We start from the raw sequence: 20,161 nt of genomic DNA on the forward strand, positions 1-20,161 counted from the left end.
TGAGAATATGATTATATCGATTGAACGTGGCAGTCAGTGTTCCTTCAGGCTTTTGAATGAATTCGCCAAACTCGGATAGCAAGAGCATTTGAGTCGAATGCTCTAGATCTGCGTCTGTGGAATAGAGCTCTCTCAACCTATCCCAAATGGCCTTCGATGTGCCACAAGAGCTCACGAGACGGAAAGTATCTGCTTGCAAAGCGAATCTGATGATTCTCATTGCTTTAATATTGCTTGTGAGTTTGTCTTTTTCATCTTGAGGCACGTCCTTCACATCAAGGAGCAGTTGATTGAGATATTTTTGGGTTTTGATTTTTCTCTGGGTCTCTGTGTGAACAAACGGACCTAGAGTGATTGCCTCCCAAATCAGGTAACCATTATCTTCCGACCCTAGAACATAATCTTCAAAGTGCATCGCCCAGACTTCATATTCGTGAGCAAAAAGAATCGGGATCCTGGTTGTTGATCCAATGCTGCTTGAGATATTCAAGGTGTTGATGTTGGAATCGTCGTTCTGCATGGTTAAAAACCTTTTGATATCTGTAATGAATCAGACGTGTAAACAAAAATTGTTTATAGGGTAATATTAAGATCTCTTTGAGCCGTCAGAATGACAAAGAAGACGACTGAGTTAGATCCTATATTAACGGAAACCCTAAAACTCTATAAGCAGAAGAGATGCGTATAGATTACATAGTCTCCTGCTCTGATACCAATTGTTAGAAATAAAACCTTAAAGATCGTAAAGATTCAAACAGATAAGAACAAGAACACAATATTGATCAAACAAGTGCTAAATGATTAATAGTCACGCCTCAGAAGAACTCGATGAAGAATTACTTCTGTAGAGGCGTAAAATAGGGTTACAAAATATTATCAGAGTTGTTAAGATACCACGCATGCATGCACCTTATATACCCTAACACTAGAATTAAATACGAGTGGACAGGCCCAACTCGTTTATACAAACAGACTAATTAAATAGGCCCAATGACGCAACACTTAATACTCAACAACATGTAAAAGAACCATTTGCATAATAAACTTTTGTGATTTCTTTCAAATCTATTTATTTTTCTCTAAATAAAAAAATATGCTAAATGTTATAAATTTTTTTAATATATTTGTATTCATCTAAAACTATATTTTGTTTTGGTATTATACTTTATTTTTCTTTTTGATGTATATGAATTGATGTAAAACACTAAAACTTATGGTTATGTGTTATTTTAATTTATTTGGATTGATCTACAATTTATTTTTATGTGTATTTTTAGTGTTTGAACTTGTAAACGTCAAATTCATGATTTATATATGTATGTATGTGTAAGAAAATAGGAAAAAATATGACAGTTATAGAAACCGGTTGACCCGGCGGTTGAACCGGTTAAACCAGGAATCGGTCACCATACCGGTTCAACTAAAAATCTGGTTTTTAAAACATTGGTCATGAGTGTAAGATCGGTAGTTTCGAGTTCACACCTTCAAGGCGAGGTCGGTTGCAGGTTGTATGGGAAAGTGTAAGATCGGTTGCAGGTTTTTAAAACATTGGTCATAAGTGTGGGTAGGTGGTTAAGCGGGTTGAGTGGTTGTTCGATATTGAGATGTTGATCCTCGTCAACCGATTAGTCGCCAAAGGACTTGTTGTGGATTTAGCAGAAAGTGTTTAAGGATTTCGAGGTTTGTTGAGGTATAAGGAATGACCACCTGGTTTTGGAATGTATAAGCGGCACGTGTGCTGGTCAAGGAAGGATATCTATTGTGGAGCTCAGGTTATCGATTGCTACCAGTAGTAGAGATCGAGTAAAGGTAGTATATCACTCTTATGTATGGGAAACTGTTGTTCGCATGGGTTATTTCAACCATCAGATTTGTCAGCAGAAATTGAATGGTATCTATTAGTGATCCGTTCGATCTGGTCGAAGGTTATAGTTCTATGACACGCGCTGAAGTTATTTAAGGGTTTGGAGTTGTATTCAGGATTATTGGAATCGTTGAGGATTTGAGAAGTGTTCCTCTAGTTTTGGAATGTGTGTGATCGCTAAATTAGCTAGTAATGGAATGATAGTTCTTGTAAGCTCGGCCTCTCGGCGGTTTGAAATTGTAAGGTTGCGAGATGGATTGGAAATCCATCAAATTATAAGGATTGGAAGAGCGCAGTCGAATCCAAGTGGGGGAGAATCATTTGGTCTAAGGGATTCCACAAGGATGGATATTCAAGTTTCGTTGCACACCAGAAGTGACGCATGGCTGGTATGTGGATGGATTCAGGTTGAGGGTTGTGTTAGAGCCTCTATGCATGTTCTTATCTGATTAAGGCTTTGGGGTTTGAAGCATGACCCGAATACACGATTGGGACATAGTCGAGTGCAGGTTTAACCCATGATGATTATGGTTGGCTTGACCTGACGGATACACCAGGCGGGGCCTGATGCCAGACAGGGTCTAATGGATGTACCGGGAGGGGACCGATGCCATACGGGGTTTGATGGAAGTACCGGGCATGACTCGATGCCAGACGAGGTCTGATACATGTACCGGGTAGGGCCCGATGTCATACAGGGTCTGATGGATATACCGAGCGGGGCCCGATGTATGAATGTATGTATAAATGATGTGGATGGTATGAGTGTCATTGGATCCAAGAGGAGGTTAGACTTATACAACACTCGACTAGGTGAGACCCGTAGGCGAGGCCGCATGGTTATGATAATGTGAGTGGGACTCGGAGGAGATCAGTTGGAATAGGGCATTTGACTATGATGGGAGTGGATAACTCTATGGTCAGTGATTAGTATCCATGTAATGTACAGGCTAGGGTAGCATTTTTCGGTAGGCTCCTAGTAGGATCCTGGTTGTTAGACCAGGTATGAGACTGTCAGTCTTAGTAGTGGATTGGGGGATTTTTATTCTAATTTAGTGGGAGGTCACCATTAATGCAGGAGATCTGGACAAATCAAAAATGCTAATTTTTGGTTATCACGATGTGAGTTTTTTTAAGATTGGTCTGGCAGTTAGGTGTGATGTTTGCATTGGCAGTCACCCTTGATCTCAATTGAAGGATTCAATTGAGATTAATGGTTGGTTATGCTATCCTTGGTTGGCTAGAAGGGCTGTTGGAGGTATTGCGGCAAGCAAGCTTGGATAGCTCTTGTAATATAAACCTTCGTTCAGGAGTCGCTTGGTGCGGCTATGAGAGCCTATCAACCTTATCAATCGATTGAGAATTTAGTATATCATTTAATTGGTAGGCAAGTACGAGACCAAGGACGTCTCGGTTGCATCTGGGATGTAATTATGGGGCTGGAAGATGAGCCTGAGGTGGTACTAGTGATTGGGACTCGTGTTAGAAGTCGTTTTTCATTAAGTGAATATATTAACTCACTTGCTGCATGGGTTAAATAAACTCAGAGTAATTGATTTGGACCTACAACGCAACTCTCTTCTGACTCTAACTGTTGTAGGGATGAGTCTTTTACTCGAAGGATTATCTAAGCCTTCTATCAAGTGAAACGTTTCAGCAACAAAGATCGGTCAGTGATTGTGTTATCAGTGGAAACAACAAGATACTCAAGGAATGGAAGTGTTATGAACAGTTGGAATATATAGTGGAGTTGAAGTGGCAGTGATTCAAGGTGGATTGCCTATCGGGGAGACAGACAACATTTTAGAATTTTAAATTTTGGGCGGAGTAGTAATGGTTATTCTTCAGGAGTTAATTTAAGTGGGGTAAGGATCCGTTCATTGCTAGAATTCGAGAGCCTTGCTAAGTTTGGGTTCGGTTATAGTTTTAGAATGCGGTTGTATGCTTGTGTCGAGTTCTATGTTCGTATTGGGGTTGTGGGGTATCGCCCTGGTTGTCTGGTGTTTTTGGAAGAAGTTTAACGAGGAGTTGGATACTCAGATACACTTCAATACAACATATCACCCATAGAACGATGGACAGAGTAAACGGACAATTCAGAAACTCGAGGATATTCTCCAGGAATGTGTATTGGACTTTGGTAGGAGTTGGGATACTTACCTTCCACAAGTAGAGTCCTTCTATAACCGAATTCCATTCGATATGTTGTATGGCAGTAGGTGCAAGACCCTGGTTTGTTGGGTCGAGGTAGGTCATCGGGTCATGGGGAGCACCGAAGTGGTGCTTAAGACCACATAGTTGATTCAGCAGGTGCGCGACAGGTTGCGAGTCGCGAAAATATGACATAAGAGTTATGTTGATCAGTGACGTTCAGACCTCGAGTTTCAGGTAGGCGACTTGGTACTGCTGAAGGTGTCACCTTGGAAAGGTGTCATCCGGTTTCGGAAGTAGGGAAAGTTGGGACCCGGTTTATTGGTCCCTTTAGGATTATCGCCAGGGTAAGCAGAGTTTCATATCGACTGGATTTTCCTGATGAGCTTAGTCAAATCCGTAACACCTTCCACATGTCTCAGTTGCGGAAGTGTGTAACCGATGAAATGGAAATTATTTCTATGGATGATATTCAGGTGGATGAGCTTATGAACCACATGGAGAGGCCGATTGCGATTCTCGACAGGAAGACCAAGACTCCGCATAATAAGGTGGTGAAACTGGTGAAGGTACAATGGAAGCAATGTAAGGGATTTGAGTGGACTTGGGAGCCGGAGGATGAGATAAGGGAGCACTACCCAGACTTGTTGGCAGCAATGAACTTCGAGGACGAAGTCTGATTCAAGTGGAAGAGATTTGTAACACCATGGTTTCCAGGTATTTACACTTTTAACCTTGTCGTGTTAATTTTTGGCACTTTGGTCCAAACTCCAGGCGTTTGGCATAAAACGCTAAGCGTCTGCACGCAGAGACCAAATCCTAATATTTAGTGTTTGCACCCTATTTAAAGAACATTATGGCCTCGAAACCCTTCACCACTCCAGCCTCCATCTTCATTTCGAAAACCCTAAGTATGTATGAGATTTTGAAGCATTCGTTCATCTTTTTGGTATCATTTAGTGTTCCTTATAAGAGAAAAAAGATATTTGGAGTATTGTGGTTACTCTCTAGCTTATGGATCTGGACTCTTGAGATCTTGGAGCATCATTTTGAGGTATAAAGTTCAGATCTTGATGTCTCATTTGTTAGATATTGATTTAGTTCTAGTTTATGTTCTTTTTGGTCCTAAAGACTTGATCTTTGTGAGTTTGGAAGGCTCCAGAGGTTTGGACTGTCCTTTCAAGCATAATTGTGAGTCTAGAATCATAAAAAACACAATCTTGGGTCTTCATAATCTTCCATGCAAGAGTTTTGGAGCCTTATAGTTGATTTTGAGTTAGGATCCTGTTGTTGGGCTCATTCTATCCATGCATGGCCATAAATTTTGCAACTTTATGGATTTAGACGTTCCATTCTGATTGGATTTGAAGTTTGGACATGAGATCTTAAGCCATTAAAACATTGATTTTGAAGTTGGTAATCAGTGAGCAAACAACATGCGTTTGCATGGGAACGCCTAGCGTTCGGACGCCAGGCGTCATAGGGTGGAACGCCAGGCGTTCTCAGTAGAAGCCCAATGGACCGATTTTGGGCCCTGGGTCATTAGGGGTTTTGGGCTTAGTTTAGTTAGGCTTGTATATAAAGGGCAAAATGTTATTTTTCCATTATCATGATGAGGAATGGGCTAGACCATGGGTTTGGGTTAAACCCTAATTATTGAGTGGGTTTGTTTCTGGTTTTGGTTTAGCGTGAGGAGCAGTGTTTGCTGTGGATCGAGTGTTGTTTCAGTTATCAACAGTAGAGGTGAGTTTCCTCATTGTGTTGATGGGTCGAAGGCACCAATGTCAACCTTTGGTTTATTATGGTTAGAATGCTAGCTATCTATGTGACTTTGCATGTATGATATCTGATATGTATATCGTGCGGGGCCCGATGCCAGGCGGGGCCTGATGAGTATATTGTATGTTAGTTATCTGTATATCTTTTTATGTTATCGGGTAAGACCCAATGCCGGGCGGGGCCTGATGACTAGTGTGTATGTTATTTATCTTTGTGATTATGGCATGTGTTGTGTGTTTATATGTTTATATAATTTGATGTTTATATGTATACTGGGCGGGGCCCGTTGCCAGGCGGGGCCTGATGACTGACAGATCTGTATACTGAGCGGGGCCCGATGTTGGGCGGGGCCCAGTATATGTTGATATGTATGGTATGTCGTATTTTGGGGAACTCACTAAGCTTTGTGCTGACAGTTTTATAGTTATGGTTTCAGGTATTTCCGGTTCGAAATGAAAGGGTTCGACTTGATCACAGTGCATCTACCCATGTTTCCGCATTGTGATGATTTTGGGATTGTACTCTGATAACTGTTTTTACATTAGTATACTTGTAAATGATTGGTATTACTAAATGGGGTTTTATGGTTGAATTAAAAAAATGAAATTTTTACCCCATAATTTTGGGATGTTTCAAGCTGTGTCGTGATCCTGACATTGAGGGTAACCCTGATGAAGGCGACCCTTTCAAAGTTGGGTCTTCCTCCACTACTCTCGGTAAGTGATCCTCTTTGCTTCCAGATTTGCTTATGTGGAACAGCCTTTAAACTCATGTGTTTCTAAGACAATGTCTTCAAGACAATACTTTTAATGGTTGTTTGGCCCTACGTGGCCCTTTCAAGTGCTAGGGTTGTCCGGCAAAACATGGTTTTTGTGTTTTGGTAGCATAGTAATTTTTGCTTCTATGATACCTTTCTTTCTTTCCCCAGGTTGTTTATGTTTGCCACTGGTGATTATGCGCCCTTATTTTTCCTCGCTGAGGCAATTCTTGACCTAGGTTTGTGTTGGCCTTGGGCGGTCGACTCGAGACAGTTAGATCTCTCTACCTGGGGGCGGTTATGTTGGTTGGTGATCTAGTCGTGCTACTGGATTTGTCCAACTTATAACTCTAGGACCAATATTTGTTTAAATTGATTTGGATTTATCCTGGGAGCTCGTGATGCGGGCTCAGAATTTTTCCTTTATTTGGGTCGTAGACCATTATTTCTAGACTGGGAATTTCTATCCAGTTTGCTTTGTTAGGGTATCCCTCCTTTTTTTAGCTAAGGTTTTTTTATTACGCTTTTTGAGACTTTGTTCTAAGTCCTGAGCCTTAGGGAGTTGTAACCTAGACTTGATTATCTAAGTCAATCTGAGGTCATCACCTCGAGGCATTTAGAAATTAGGTACTATTTGCTTAAGGAAAGGTTATTAACCTTTGACACCTATGGTTGCATTCTTACAATAGTTTCGCTCAAATGATGTTGATGATTAGTCCCTGTTATCATCTGGTAAACGTGTACATCCTCTTTTGTGAGTGTTATCAAGCTTTAATAGTAAAAAACGTTCTAATAGTTTTTTTTGTAGTCCACTTCCTTCATTGATAATGTTTTTGAAGATAAATACATTATTTGATGAGTAAAGAAAGAGACGTGACTACATCATGGCGTAAGCGAAGGTTTAGCTTCTTGGACTGATCTGCAAGGTTGTGATTATCTATTCGGAGTTTGATCATATTCCCCAAGCCCTGTATGTGCCTTATCTGGACCTTTTTCATTGCTCTAGGGGTGGTGGTGCGAACTGCACACACTCCACACCCAGGAGGCGAATCCTTCGTCCCGAGCTCTTGGGACACCAACTCCATCTTGCTGCGTTTTGTGGTACTACATGTATGTTCTTTTGCAGCGTTTATCTAGCTCTTAGGTCATGTGTGGTTAAACCCATCGTTTTCCAATGTCCATTCTTTTGTATCAGGGCTCTCCACTTGCATATACCAAGTGTGGCTATTTTTAGCATTTCCCTTGTGTTTGGCCTGACTGAGTTTAACGATCGCGTTTTTCCCACTGAGCATATTCATGTTTGGACATTGCTTTGCCTTGTTGATGATTGCACCAAATTTTAGCACTCGCAACAGACCGTTTGTGATCCTAAGTGGCAACATTGTTTCCACTCCTTGTATCAGGTTAAGCAGTTCTCCATCGAGGTCTGGCCTTAGGACCTATCGATGAAGCTGAGACGTTGCTGGTGATTCTCTAACCCAGGCTTTTTTTTATCCTGATGGGTGGTTATCTTTTTCCTGTCTACTAAAATGGCCGGGGGTAACCCGGGGAAACTAGTTCCTCCTGGGATGACGGGGGGTTGCCCCATGGTATCGATACACCATTGATTTGGTGACCGATAGTTGTTAGTCAAAGTCATGGTGTGTTGGCTTTAAGGAGGAATGAGCACCTGATATTCTGAGTATTTTCCGGTGGTGATTTTCAGGGTTTCGATTTTGTCTTTGTGTGTGGTGGGCCGACGTGCCCTCGGGCTAGACATTCTTCCGCCAATGGTTCTCAACACTTCTTTCTGCGAATTGTTTGTTTGGTTCTTTTCCTCAAGAAAGTATTTTTCTTTTCCTGGATGTACTTTCTCTATTGGCATCTGTGCAATCTTAGCATTGGACCTCTTGTTGTCTGTGGGGTCACCTGGGAAAGACCTGCAAGGCATTTCTCCAACGGGAAGTGTCCCTACGGTGTCGGTGCGTTGGAACCTCGGGTGTGCTTCCTCGTGGTCCGACCATGTTTCTACGTGTGCTGGAGCTTGACATTTATGGGTGAATCACTTTTCTAAAGACAATTTTCAAATTTCTTCGTGCTTCAGTTATGTCTGCCCGACTCCTCTCCGAGGGGGAGGGTGTTTTTCTATTACTGCCTGCATTCGCCTTACCACAACTCTCAGGTCACCCTGTGTTCCCTGTGCACCGTCACTTGGGGAGTTGACTGGGAGCGACACATATAGGTGGTGATTCGAGCACAGTCTGGACCCGTCAAAGGTTTTCGTGACTTCAGCATTTCTCTTTGGATTGGCCTCTTTACCGGATAATGTTGTGGCAGAATTCACGGTTTCCTCTTGAGGTGCCCGTTCGATCATGGGATCCCTGTGCATGTGTGTCACTCTCTGCTTTGTGTCACCGTGTTATCGGGCTTTCTGGCTTTTAATCTTGTGGGTGATGGGAGGCTCACCAGGAGTCGGCAGGCGTCCTATCCCATTTTCCCATTTTTTACACTGGTCTGTCTCGAGCTTTTATTCGCTTATTGTGTTACTCTTTAGGTATGGTTTTCGTTCCTTGCTGTGAGGCGGCACGTCTTCCGGTACAGTTGCATTGTTGCTACTGTGTCCTTCCCCTTATGAATTCTTTAATCCAGGCGTTCTCTCGCCTGAAATCTTGATGTCATGGAATAACCACCACCATCGGGTGCTTGTTCATATAGCGATATGTTCTTCATTTCCTTGGTATGTGCGTTGTTTCCAATGTGGCAGTGGCTCTGTCATACCGTGTGAGTGGGTAGCAGGTGACGACTATAGCTGAAACTATGCTTGTACTAAACTTCACCGTTCCATGGATTGTTGATGGTATTTCCTGGAGATGGAAAAGAGATGGGCTTCCGAGGAGCATATCGTCGTCGGCTGGGCGACGTACCACCGAGAACTCTATTACCCTTGTGATCATTTCTTTTCCGTGATGAATGACTAAGGTCAGCAGGAGGTTTATGGTGCATAACGGTCGTAACACTGTCCCATTATTCCGATGAGTGGGCCCTAGTTGAGGGTTGTAGACGTTCTTTCTAATAGGTTAGGAGTTGGCAGAAGCAGTTTTCGTAAAGAATGTCAGTGTTGTTGTCGTTATCGATTAACACTCGATGAATTTGCTTGAGGTACACGTAGGCCGTTATAATGAGTGGTTCCCATGGATTACAGTTGGGCATGCGTGGGTCTTTCAATGAAAAGCAGGTATTGAGGATGTTCTTAGGGAGTACCTTGATATGGTCGTCTGTCTCTTCATACTCGCTTCGCTCGAGAGGTCTCATGATGGTAAGAATTTCCTCCTTAACTTGGTGCTTGCCCCCATCTTTTCGATCTTGTGTTTTCCACTGGTCAGTGTCGAACATGGACCTTAATTCCTTGGCAATTGATATGAGGTCGCCCGTTAGGCATTTTTCATGCATTTATTTCCTCAGGACTGTGCACTCGGCAATGTCATGGGTTTTACTCTTGTGGTACTCGCAGTACTTCCCTTTTTCTTTGTCCACCTTTGGAAGTTTTCTTAACTGCATGCACCTCAGCCCGGTGACTTCGGGGCTCATCCTTGTTAAAAGGGCGAAATCTGCAAGGTGGGTGTCTTGAGTGTAAGTTGTGCTTGTCGTGGCTTTTTTCATGGTGATCTCAGTGATTGGGGTTTGTGTGGCATTTTGCTTCCTCTTGCTTGATATACGCGTTTGTGACAGTTTTCAGGTTGGCTTCCTTCCGTTCCTCGCCATCGATTTTCTGGAGGTATTTTCAACTCTGTATTTGTGTTCGTCCCTTGATTAAGGTACCGTACCCTGCATCTTTTTTGACAAAGATTCGGGGAGTAGACCTTTGGCGAAGGCACTGGTTACATGGAACTCTCTGTGACCCGGAACGTTGAGTCTCGCCAGTGTGAATGTATCGTAGTACGCTCATATCGACTCTCCCTATTTTTGCTTGCACGCCATTATGGATTTTGCATCTCCCTTCCCCTTTCGTGGTTGCATGAAATTGTTTAGGAAAAGGTATCTCAGCTGTTCGAAGCTCGCGATATTGACTGGCTGTAGTGCCTTGAACCATTTTGCTGCGTTACTGGATAACGTATCAGGGAAATATGTACACATGAAACGTTTGTCCACCCTTAGTGAAGTCATCATCCACGCATAGGTTTCGATGTGCTCATCGGGATTGGTTGTTCCATCGTACTTGGGGATATCTGGTATCATTGCCGAATGTGGGATCTCATACTGCAAGAGTTCTTGGAAAAAGGCGAAACTGGTGCTCCTTGCCAGGATATCCATGCGAGGATATGGAAAATCTCCACACATCGTAAATTATTGAGAGTAATATGGGTTTCCAAATGTTTCATTGTACGATGCTTCTTACGAGATGTGTGGTTACTGTTGGCAGCTCGATTGCATGCTTTGCTGCAGTTGTGAGTTTTTCTCCAGGCACTGGGGCATGCTCGGAAATGACCATTGGTGTTTTTGGTTTTGGGTTTTGAGCACTATAACACTCCTATGGTGCACATGCGACCCTAAATGCTTTGGATCTATGTTTTCTCTAATTATACATGCAATATCAATTTTCCAAAGCATTATCCCTAACTAGCATACAATTGAACAATACAACTAGTTAGATAACTTACATCTTAGTAGGACTTGTACTTCTTGGCCTTCAAAAGCTTGAGCACCTCAAGTGTGATGCCTCTAATGGTTCACAAATACCAAATGCAAGAGGAGGCTTGAGAGAATAAGTTACTTGGAACAAAATCAACTTCACTCTCTTAGAATGAATGAGTTAGCCGATTTTGGGACTAGGGGTATGCTTTTATAGTGTTGCTAAGCTAGGGTTACATTCATACAAACCCTAATGCTCCATGACCTTTCACATTCTTATGCTCCATGGGTTAAAAATCCATGGACTATCCATGGATTATCTCATTGGTTTAGCCCATCTAAACAATCATGGATCATTGGCCTACACTATAAGAATTATTGATTTACATAATCAATCCCCATATATTTAATTAGTCTCTTTTGATCACCAAATTAATTCTTGATCAATACTAATTAAATAATATGATTTCTCTATTAATATATTATACTTATAATATATTAATAAATCACAAATAACCTTATTCTCAAAAGTCCATCCTATCAAATTGCACTGATGAAGGCAACCCAAAAGGACCATGCTACTATCGGGTCAAGTACATCCCAATTATAGTTATGGGCTTAGACACCAAATCCAAGAGGCTCCCACTTGGATAAGTCTAATAACTATAACTGCCAATGCAACTTCAGGAACCGCTTAGCAATTGTAAGCTTTCAAAAGCCGATGTCGAACTCAGACCCAGTCAGTGACTCATCCTTTATATAAGGGATCATATATTCCTGTGTTCTCAAGATATCTATGCGGAAAAATACATGGAACATAGTCATACTTATTGTCCTGCAATTTTTTTCCCGATTTCTGATCCGTCTGACATAGAACATAACTGAAGACATAAATTTAGTTCTGACCGGGCCCGACACATAGTCAAGACAGAATCATCGAGGGGCCCAAGATATCGCTTTTAATCCTCTTAGGATAAAAGGAACAGATAAACTTCGACATTATATGCTTGTACTAACTACTCATCAAATCATGCACAACGATACGTTTTATAACACTAAGTTACTGGTGCGTTTTCGCATCATCAATGCACAACCAAATCATAGTCAACAACTCATATATCTTGATTTGAAGATTATATGATATTATCGTCTCACAATTACTCATGATAAATTCCATGAAGTAATTCAGGTGAGCGCGGGTTGAATCCAATACTCAAATCTTATTTCAGGAGCACTCATGAATGGTGTAGCACACTTTTGCTATGTCTAACTCCTTAGACAATCTACATTTCAACTCATGAAAGTCTTCTTTCATACTTACTTCCAACGTATGATATACTATGGATAGTTTGAATAATTTTATTATTCTGGAAGTCAAAACATGCAAAGTGAAACAATAGTAAATATTTGACACAAGACAGTAACTTTACTTATAAATAAAACTCCTTTTATTTAATCATCAAATGTCAATTACAATTTAGCTATTACAAGTTTCTATTTATCTAATCAATAAAACTAATATCATCCGTTAGGCTAATGCCAACTGCATGATGCAAGTGCTTAACTGTAACACCTAGTTCAAATATGGAGAGCTTCATGCATGGGCTCGGCGAGTTGGAGGACCAACTCGTCGAGTAGAGTCGGGTACCTGGAATGCGGGGCGGAGGTGACTCGGTGAGTCGGAAGGGTCGACTCGGCGAGTCCGAGCTGTTTAAAAAAAACCTTAATTTTGGGGTTTGCCCCCTATATAAACATCATTATCCACCCCAGTAGCCTCCCTTAGCACCTTAAAAGAACGTCTACGGCCGCACACCCTCTTGTGAGTGAAGTAAGATCAAATGGGAGCTTATCCTTGAGATTTTGGGGGAGGATTCCAAGCTTGAAGAAGAAGTATCAAGGGGAAAACACTAGATCTAGCATCTAGATCGTCTTGGGCATTGATTTGAGGTATGAATCTGTTACCTTAAGCATAAATTCTATTTGAGAATTGTGACCAACTTTGAGGAAATGGAAGCAAGCCTAGATCTGGACCTATCACAAGGATATGGTTCCAGATCTGGACCTTCATAGGTCCCAATTATCATAAAGTTGCACCTTTTAGTAAGCTCATTCCCTCCCCATGCATGGAAACCTTGTTGAAGGTTAGTTTTAGCGATTATGGCCATGTGAGGCCTTGCATGCACGTAAAGTTTGCAACTTTACGTCTATTCCACACTAGTAGAGTATAGATCTGAAGTTTGGGACCTTGAGTTCCACTGGAAGAGGCCGTAAACACAACGGACTAATAGGGAATCGACGAGTCGTGCAAAAGACTCGACGAGTCGAAAGGGTTCACGGCCAAGGGTTCACGGCCAGGGGTGTACATTTAGGGGTGTACGATTGGTGGTTTACGGCCGTAAACATCAAGGAACTCGACGAATCCCTTGGGTAACTCGGCGAGTCGATGAGCCAAGCAGGGAACCCGACGAGTGAGAGACTGTACTCGACGAGTCAAGGTCAATATGGACTGTTGACCTTGACTATAGACTTTGACTTTGACCAGGGTTGACCCTGGGGGGGGGTATTTATGGGATTATGTTGAGTTAATTACTCATTGATTATAGGCAGTTGGGAAGAGCAGCATAGAACACCTGAATTCAGTTGCCAATTCAGCCTTTGAGAGGTGAGTTTTCTCACCATACCAATGGGTCTAAGGCACCAAGGCCGGCCCATCTTGTGATAGTTGGTTTACTTGTTATGTAGAGGCGTGATATGTATGTGTGCAGGATATGTGGTAGAGATAGCCCTTGTGGCTAAAGGTAGAGACGGCCTTATGGCTGATGGTAGGGATAGCCTTTGTAGCTAGCGATAGAGATCGCTTCATGGATAATTGACACCTTTATGGCTGATGGTAGAGATAGCCTTTGTGGCTAACATTAGAGATAGCTTCATGGCTAATTGACATGTAAGATGTGGTAGAGGTAGCTTTATAGCTAATGTGATATGTGGTTTGTGTGGGGTATGCTCTGGGGGACTCACTAAGCTTTTAGCTTACCGTTTGTGGACATGTTTCAGGTACCTCGGAGTTCAAGGGCAAAGGCAAGGTGTGATGATGCGGCGTGCACTCTATCTCTCTTTTCCGATCTGGTTTGGGGGACACTCTGATGCTTTGAAAATAATAATGTTGTAATGTTGATGGATTTGAAAACAATTGTTGGAATCTTTATGTTTTATGAAAAATGGTTGACTAATTAAAAATGGAAAATTTCTTTGTAAAATTTGGGTCGTTGCAAGTTGGTATCAGAGCCTTGGTTTGAGGGATTCAGACATACCCTCGGGTGTCTCAGGACTCAAACTAAGGAAATGGTAAATTGTTTTCAAAATGACATAAGAAGCTTTTGAAAGAAGGAAAAGATGAGAGTGCAACGCGCGTGATCAGCCGAGCCAAGTAAGTAGATCCCCAATATGCTAGTCATACTATTTGATATTTGAACTTGGATGATCATGTGGAATTTGCTATGTGTATGCTTTTAAAATTATATACGATTAGGAGCTTATAGCCTTAGAATGATCGATTTGGCCTTAATTCTTGTTCCTTGTCTGGTTGTGGTCCTAGGGTAGAATCTTTTATTCGAAAGTCTATTTAGTCCTCTACTGTGTATAAATTGCATTCATAAAGGCAACCTGTTATGATTGGTCTGTTTGATGTGGGTAGAGAAAATCTTAGAACAATCTAGGATTTGAGTTATGCGGTGGTTGGTAGAATACGGTTTATTTGGGACAAATTGGAGTTATCAGGTCGAGCCTTGGGGAAAGGTACGAGTAGGTGTGGAAAGTAGTATTGGGCCCGTACTATTGAAAGCACAAGACTTGTACCCGAACCCGTGTTAGAACTGACAACTTCAAGGAGGATCGGTGTGGAGAGATCCGTTTTATGGAAATCCTGATAGTTATGATTTATGACATTCCAGTTCAGCATGGTAGCGACACATTTCAGGGCGGGAGGATCAGGATTAGGATCAGGATCTAGATCCGGGAATGGATCGGGTGACACCATAGATGGCGTAGATGAGAGGCTGTGCGAGCTTATTGCAGCCGAGGTTACCAGGGGCATCCTTGACGCCACCCCCGTTATTTTTGGGACGGTCAAGGAGGGCATAACGGAAATCATGGAAGAAAGACTCAGATCATTCCCGACTGAGATTGTTGCGGGTCAGTTGGGGGCCCGAACTCCCTTGTTTCGGGAGTTCAAGGCGTGTGGGACACCAGACTTTTTTGGGGTTAGGGACCCCATTGTCAGTCGATGTTGGGTAGCGGATATCGAAAACGCTCAGCGCACGAGTTCTTGCCCGGATGTGGCAAAGGTTGGGTTTGCTTCTTGCATGCTGCGAGACAGAGCCTGGGATTGGTGGGGCGAGGTTACTAGGTAGGTGGGACCAGCCGGGGTGGCTGAGATGACGTGGGCCGAGTTCGTTCAGCGATTTGATCTGGAGTTTGCACCACCCATTGAGGTGCAACGTTTTGTGCGATAGTTTCATGATTTGCAGCAGACCACCGAGACTGTGGCGGAAATCACCGCCAAGTTTTGGGAACGAGCTTTGTTGATTCTGTAATATATGCTACCGATGAGGAAATGAGGCGGACACGATATCATTCCATGCTGAGGGACGATATTCGGGAGTTTGTGAGTTTTACGGGGTGTAAGACCCTGAATGAAATGGTGGAGAAGGCCCGGGAGCGGGAAATGGAGCTGGAATCTCGCACGAAGCGGAAGCCTGAACAGGCTCAGGCAGCAGTAGGATAGGCTAAGAAGCTTAAGACCTCAGACGCTTCCAGCAAAGGCCAGCAGGGTCGGGGCCGATGTGCCAAGTGTAGTCGGGTACACAATAGAGCTTGCCGTATCGCAGGCTCAGGATGTTATGCATGTGGCCAACAGGGCCATATGAGCAGGGACTGCCCCACGAAGGGCTTAATCTGTTTTCACTGCAACCAGACCTGCCAGAAGCGGTTCAACTGCCCGAAGTTGCAGGGAGGAGGAGGAGCGATGGAGGCGCTTGCGCCCGCCACAATGCGGATTACCGATGGACGCCCTGCTAAGGCGGAAGCTCCAGTAGTGAGGAGCCGTGCATTTCAGCTGACTACCGTAGGCACGCGCAGCGCCAGACGTTGTGGCTGGTACGTAATTATTCTTCCCTACTCTATGTATATGTCTTGCTTATGTGTATTATATGCTTGTATAGGGACCTTTTTGGTCAATGGTATGTCTGCTCATGTCTTGCTTGATTCGGGTGCAAACCGATCGTTTGTATCTCTTGCACTTAGCAAGAAGTTCCGGGAAGCGCCGGGAACTTTGGATTCCACGCTCGAGGTGGAGATTGCGGATGACCGCACCGTTAGTGCTACGAGGGTGTATCGGGACTGTGTCCTGAATGTACTTGGTGAGAGATTTCGAGTTGACCTAATCCCGACATCGTTGCGAGGGCTGAAGGTGATTATCGGAATGGATTGGTTGGGGGCCAACGGGGCCGTGATTGACTGCGAGCTTCAGTTGGTGAGGGTTCGAACCCCAAGTGGGGGAGAACTGGTGATACATGGTGATACAGCATCGCAGGGACCGACCCTCTGTTCGGCTGCGAGGGCTAGGAGGTTCCTGCAGTAGGGTTGTATGGGATTTATGGCATATATCTCGGATACAAGGGTAGAGATCGCGAAGGATGTAGGCAGTGTGCCCCTTGTTCAGGACTTTCGGGATATTTTCCCAGAAGAGTTACCAGGGGTGCCTCCGGAGAGGTAGGTGGAAGTTCGCATAGATTTGATGTCGGGTGCCGCTCCGATAGCGAAGGCACCATATCGGTTGGCACCACCTGAGATGCAAGAGTTATCTACACAGCTTTAGGAGCTGTTAGACCGAGGGTTCATTCGTCCGAGTAGTTCTCCGTGGGGAGCACCAATCCTTTTCGCGAAAAAGAAGGATGGATCCCACTGGATGTGTATCGATTATAGGGAGCTGAACAAGCTAACGGTGAAGAACCGTGATCTGTTGCCAAGGATCGATGATTTGTTAGATCAGCTGCAGGGTGCGTCTTGGTTTTCCAAGATTGATCTTCGGTCGGGATACCATCAGATGAGGATTTGGGATGAGGATATACCGAAGACGTCTTTCAGGACTCGGTATGGGCATTATGAGTTTGTAGTGATGCCATTTGGGCTCACCAATGCCCCAGCAGCGTTCATGGACCTTATGAATAGGGTGTGTAGACCGATGTTGGATCGGTCGGTGATCGTTTTCATTGATGATATCCTGGTCTATTCTAAGACCAGAGAGCAACACAAACACCACTTAAGGGAGGTGCTGGAGACCCTAAGGGTGGAGAAGTTGTATGCCAAGTTCTCCAAGTGTGATTTCTGGCTGCGAGAGGTACAATTCTTAGGGCATATCATCAACCAGGAGGGTATTACGGTTGATCCAGCCAAGGTTGAGGTCGTGATGCGGTGGGAAGTACCGAAGAATGCATCAGAGATTCGTAGCTTCTTGGGTTTAGCAGGTTATTATCGGAGATTTATCCAGGACTTCTCCAAGATTGCGGTGTCATTGACCCGTCTGACCAAGAAGAATGTGACGTTTCGGTGGGGTAAGGATCAGCAGTTGGCCTTCGAAACCTTGAGGCAGAGACTATGCGAGGCTCCGATCCTTGTTTTACCAGAGGGATTAGATGATCTGGTGGTGTACCGTGACGCATCGATTTTAGGGTTAGGTGCGGTATTGATTCAAAGAGGTCACGTGATAGCAGATGCCTCACGACAACTGAAGCCTCATGAGGCAAATTACCCTACTCACGATCTGGAACTGGGGGCAGTGGTGTTTGCCCTCAATATTTGGAGGCATCACTGATGGGTTTTGAGCATTCTAACACTCCTATGGTGTACATGCAACCCTAGAAACCTTGGATCTATGTTTGACTAAGATACATGCAAATAATTATTTTTCCAAGGTTCTTATCCTAACTAGCATGGCATGGGATACTTGAATCAAATAAAACTAGTAGAATTACTTACCTTGTAGTAGTAGTTGATTGCTTGGAGTTTGAGAGCCTAGCACCAATAATGTGGATGCCTCAAATGGAAGTCACAAATCACCACAAACTCGGAAAATTAAGAGAATAGTCACAAACTTCTTGGTTTACACACATCAACTAGTGCAATTTCAAGAACCAAAGCCTCCTTTATATAGTATGGTGGATTAGGGTTACATCCATGTAAACCCTAATACCCATGTCTTTTCATTTCCATGAGATCCATGGGTTAAAGCTCCATGGAGTATCCATGGACTTTCCATGCAAGCCTAGCCCATTCCAAATAAGCATTAGCCTACACTATATAAATACAAGAGCCCATATTTAATTAGTCATACTTTTGATCTCTAAATTAATTCTAAATTAATTATAAATCAATACTAATTAAATAATATGATTTTATATTAATATATTAGGACTTATAATATATTAATAAATCATAACTTATACTATTCTCAAACGATTATCCATAAATTGTTCGGGTGAAGTGCAACCCAAATGGACCATGCCGGGTCGGGTCAAGTACATACCAAATATAGTTATGGACTTAGACACTATATCCAACAGTCTCCCACTTGGATAAGGCTAATAACTATAGTTGCAAGTATGACTTCAGGAACCGATCAGCAATCGTAGCTCTTTAAACTCTGTTGAACTATGAAGCGCCATTTTAGATAAGTGATCATATAATCCTCTGTTCTAGATATCAGCTAGACAAATACATGGAACATGGTCTTGCTTATTGTCCAGCATTTGTTTCCCGATTTCCGATTTGTTTGACATAGAACTTAACTGAACACATCAATTTAGTTCTGACCGGGCCCGGTACATAGGTCAAAACAAAATCATCGAGGGGCCCAGATATCGCTTCTAATCCTAGAAGGAACAGATAAACTTCGACTCATATGTTTGCTCTACTACTTGTTGAACTACACACAAAGGCACGGTTTATAACATCGAGTTACCAATGCGTTTTCGTGCAATCAATGCATAACCAACTCATAGGCAACAAATCATATCTCTAGGTTTGAAGACTTATATGATATTACCGTCTCACGATCACTCGAGATAAATTCCATGAAGTGATACAAGTGAGTGTGGGTTGAATCCAATACTCAGAACTTATGAGCACTCATGAGTGTTGTAGCCTCGCTTTGTCTAACATCTTAGACCTCTACAAGCCAACCCATGACAGTCTTGATTCATATCTACTTCCAACATATGACCGACTGTGGAGAGTTTTGAATAATATGATATAAACCATAACATAATTATTCTGGAAGTCAAAACATGCAAAAAGAAATAATAGTAAACGATTGACAAGAGATAGCAACACTTTACTCATAAATAACAGCTTTTATTTATCATCAAATGTCAATTACATTTTACAAATTTCAAGATTATCTAACTACTAAAACTAATATCATCCTTCAGCCCTATGCTCCGAGCATGCTAGAGATGCTTAGCCCGAGTCAGTCCCTTCGTGAGGGGATCTACTGGTTCTCATCCGATGATACCCTATTTGCCACGAGGATTCCTTCTTCTATTCGATGTCTAATGAAGTGATATTTTTTGTCAATGTGTCTGGATCTCCCATGATCTCTTGGTTCCTTGGCTAAGGCAACCGCACTATTACTGTCACAGAAAATCTCCATTGGCTCCTTTATAGCTGGTACAACTCCAAGGTCTCCGATGAAGTTCTTTAGCCATATAGCCTCCTTTGCTGCCTCACTTGCTGCTATATACTCTGATTCACAAGTGGAATCAGCCACTGTCACCTGCTTGGAACTTTTCCAAGTAATTGCCCCTCCGTTTAGAGTAAAGACCCAGCACGACTGAGAGCGGAAATTATCCCTGTCAATCTGAAAGCTAGCATCACTGTACCCTACAACTCTCAAGTCCTCACTGCCACCGAGGGTAAGGACCCAGTCCTTAGTCCTCCGTAGGTAC

Source organism: Lactuca virosa, chromosome 3 (genome assembly GCF_052849685.1).
Source record: "Lactuca virosa cultivar CGN04683 chromosome 3, Lactuca_virosa_CGN04683_v6, whole genome shotgun sequence".
NCBI lineage: Eukaryota > Viridiplantae > Streptophyta > Magnoliopsida > Asterales > Asteraceae > Lactuca > Lactuca virosa.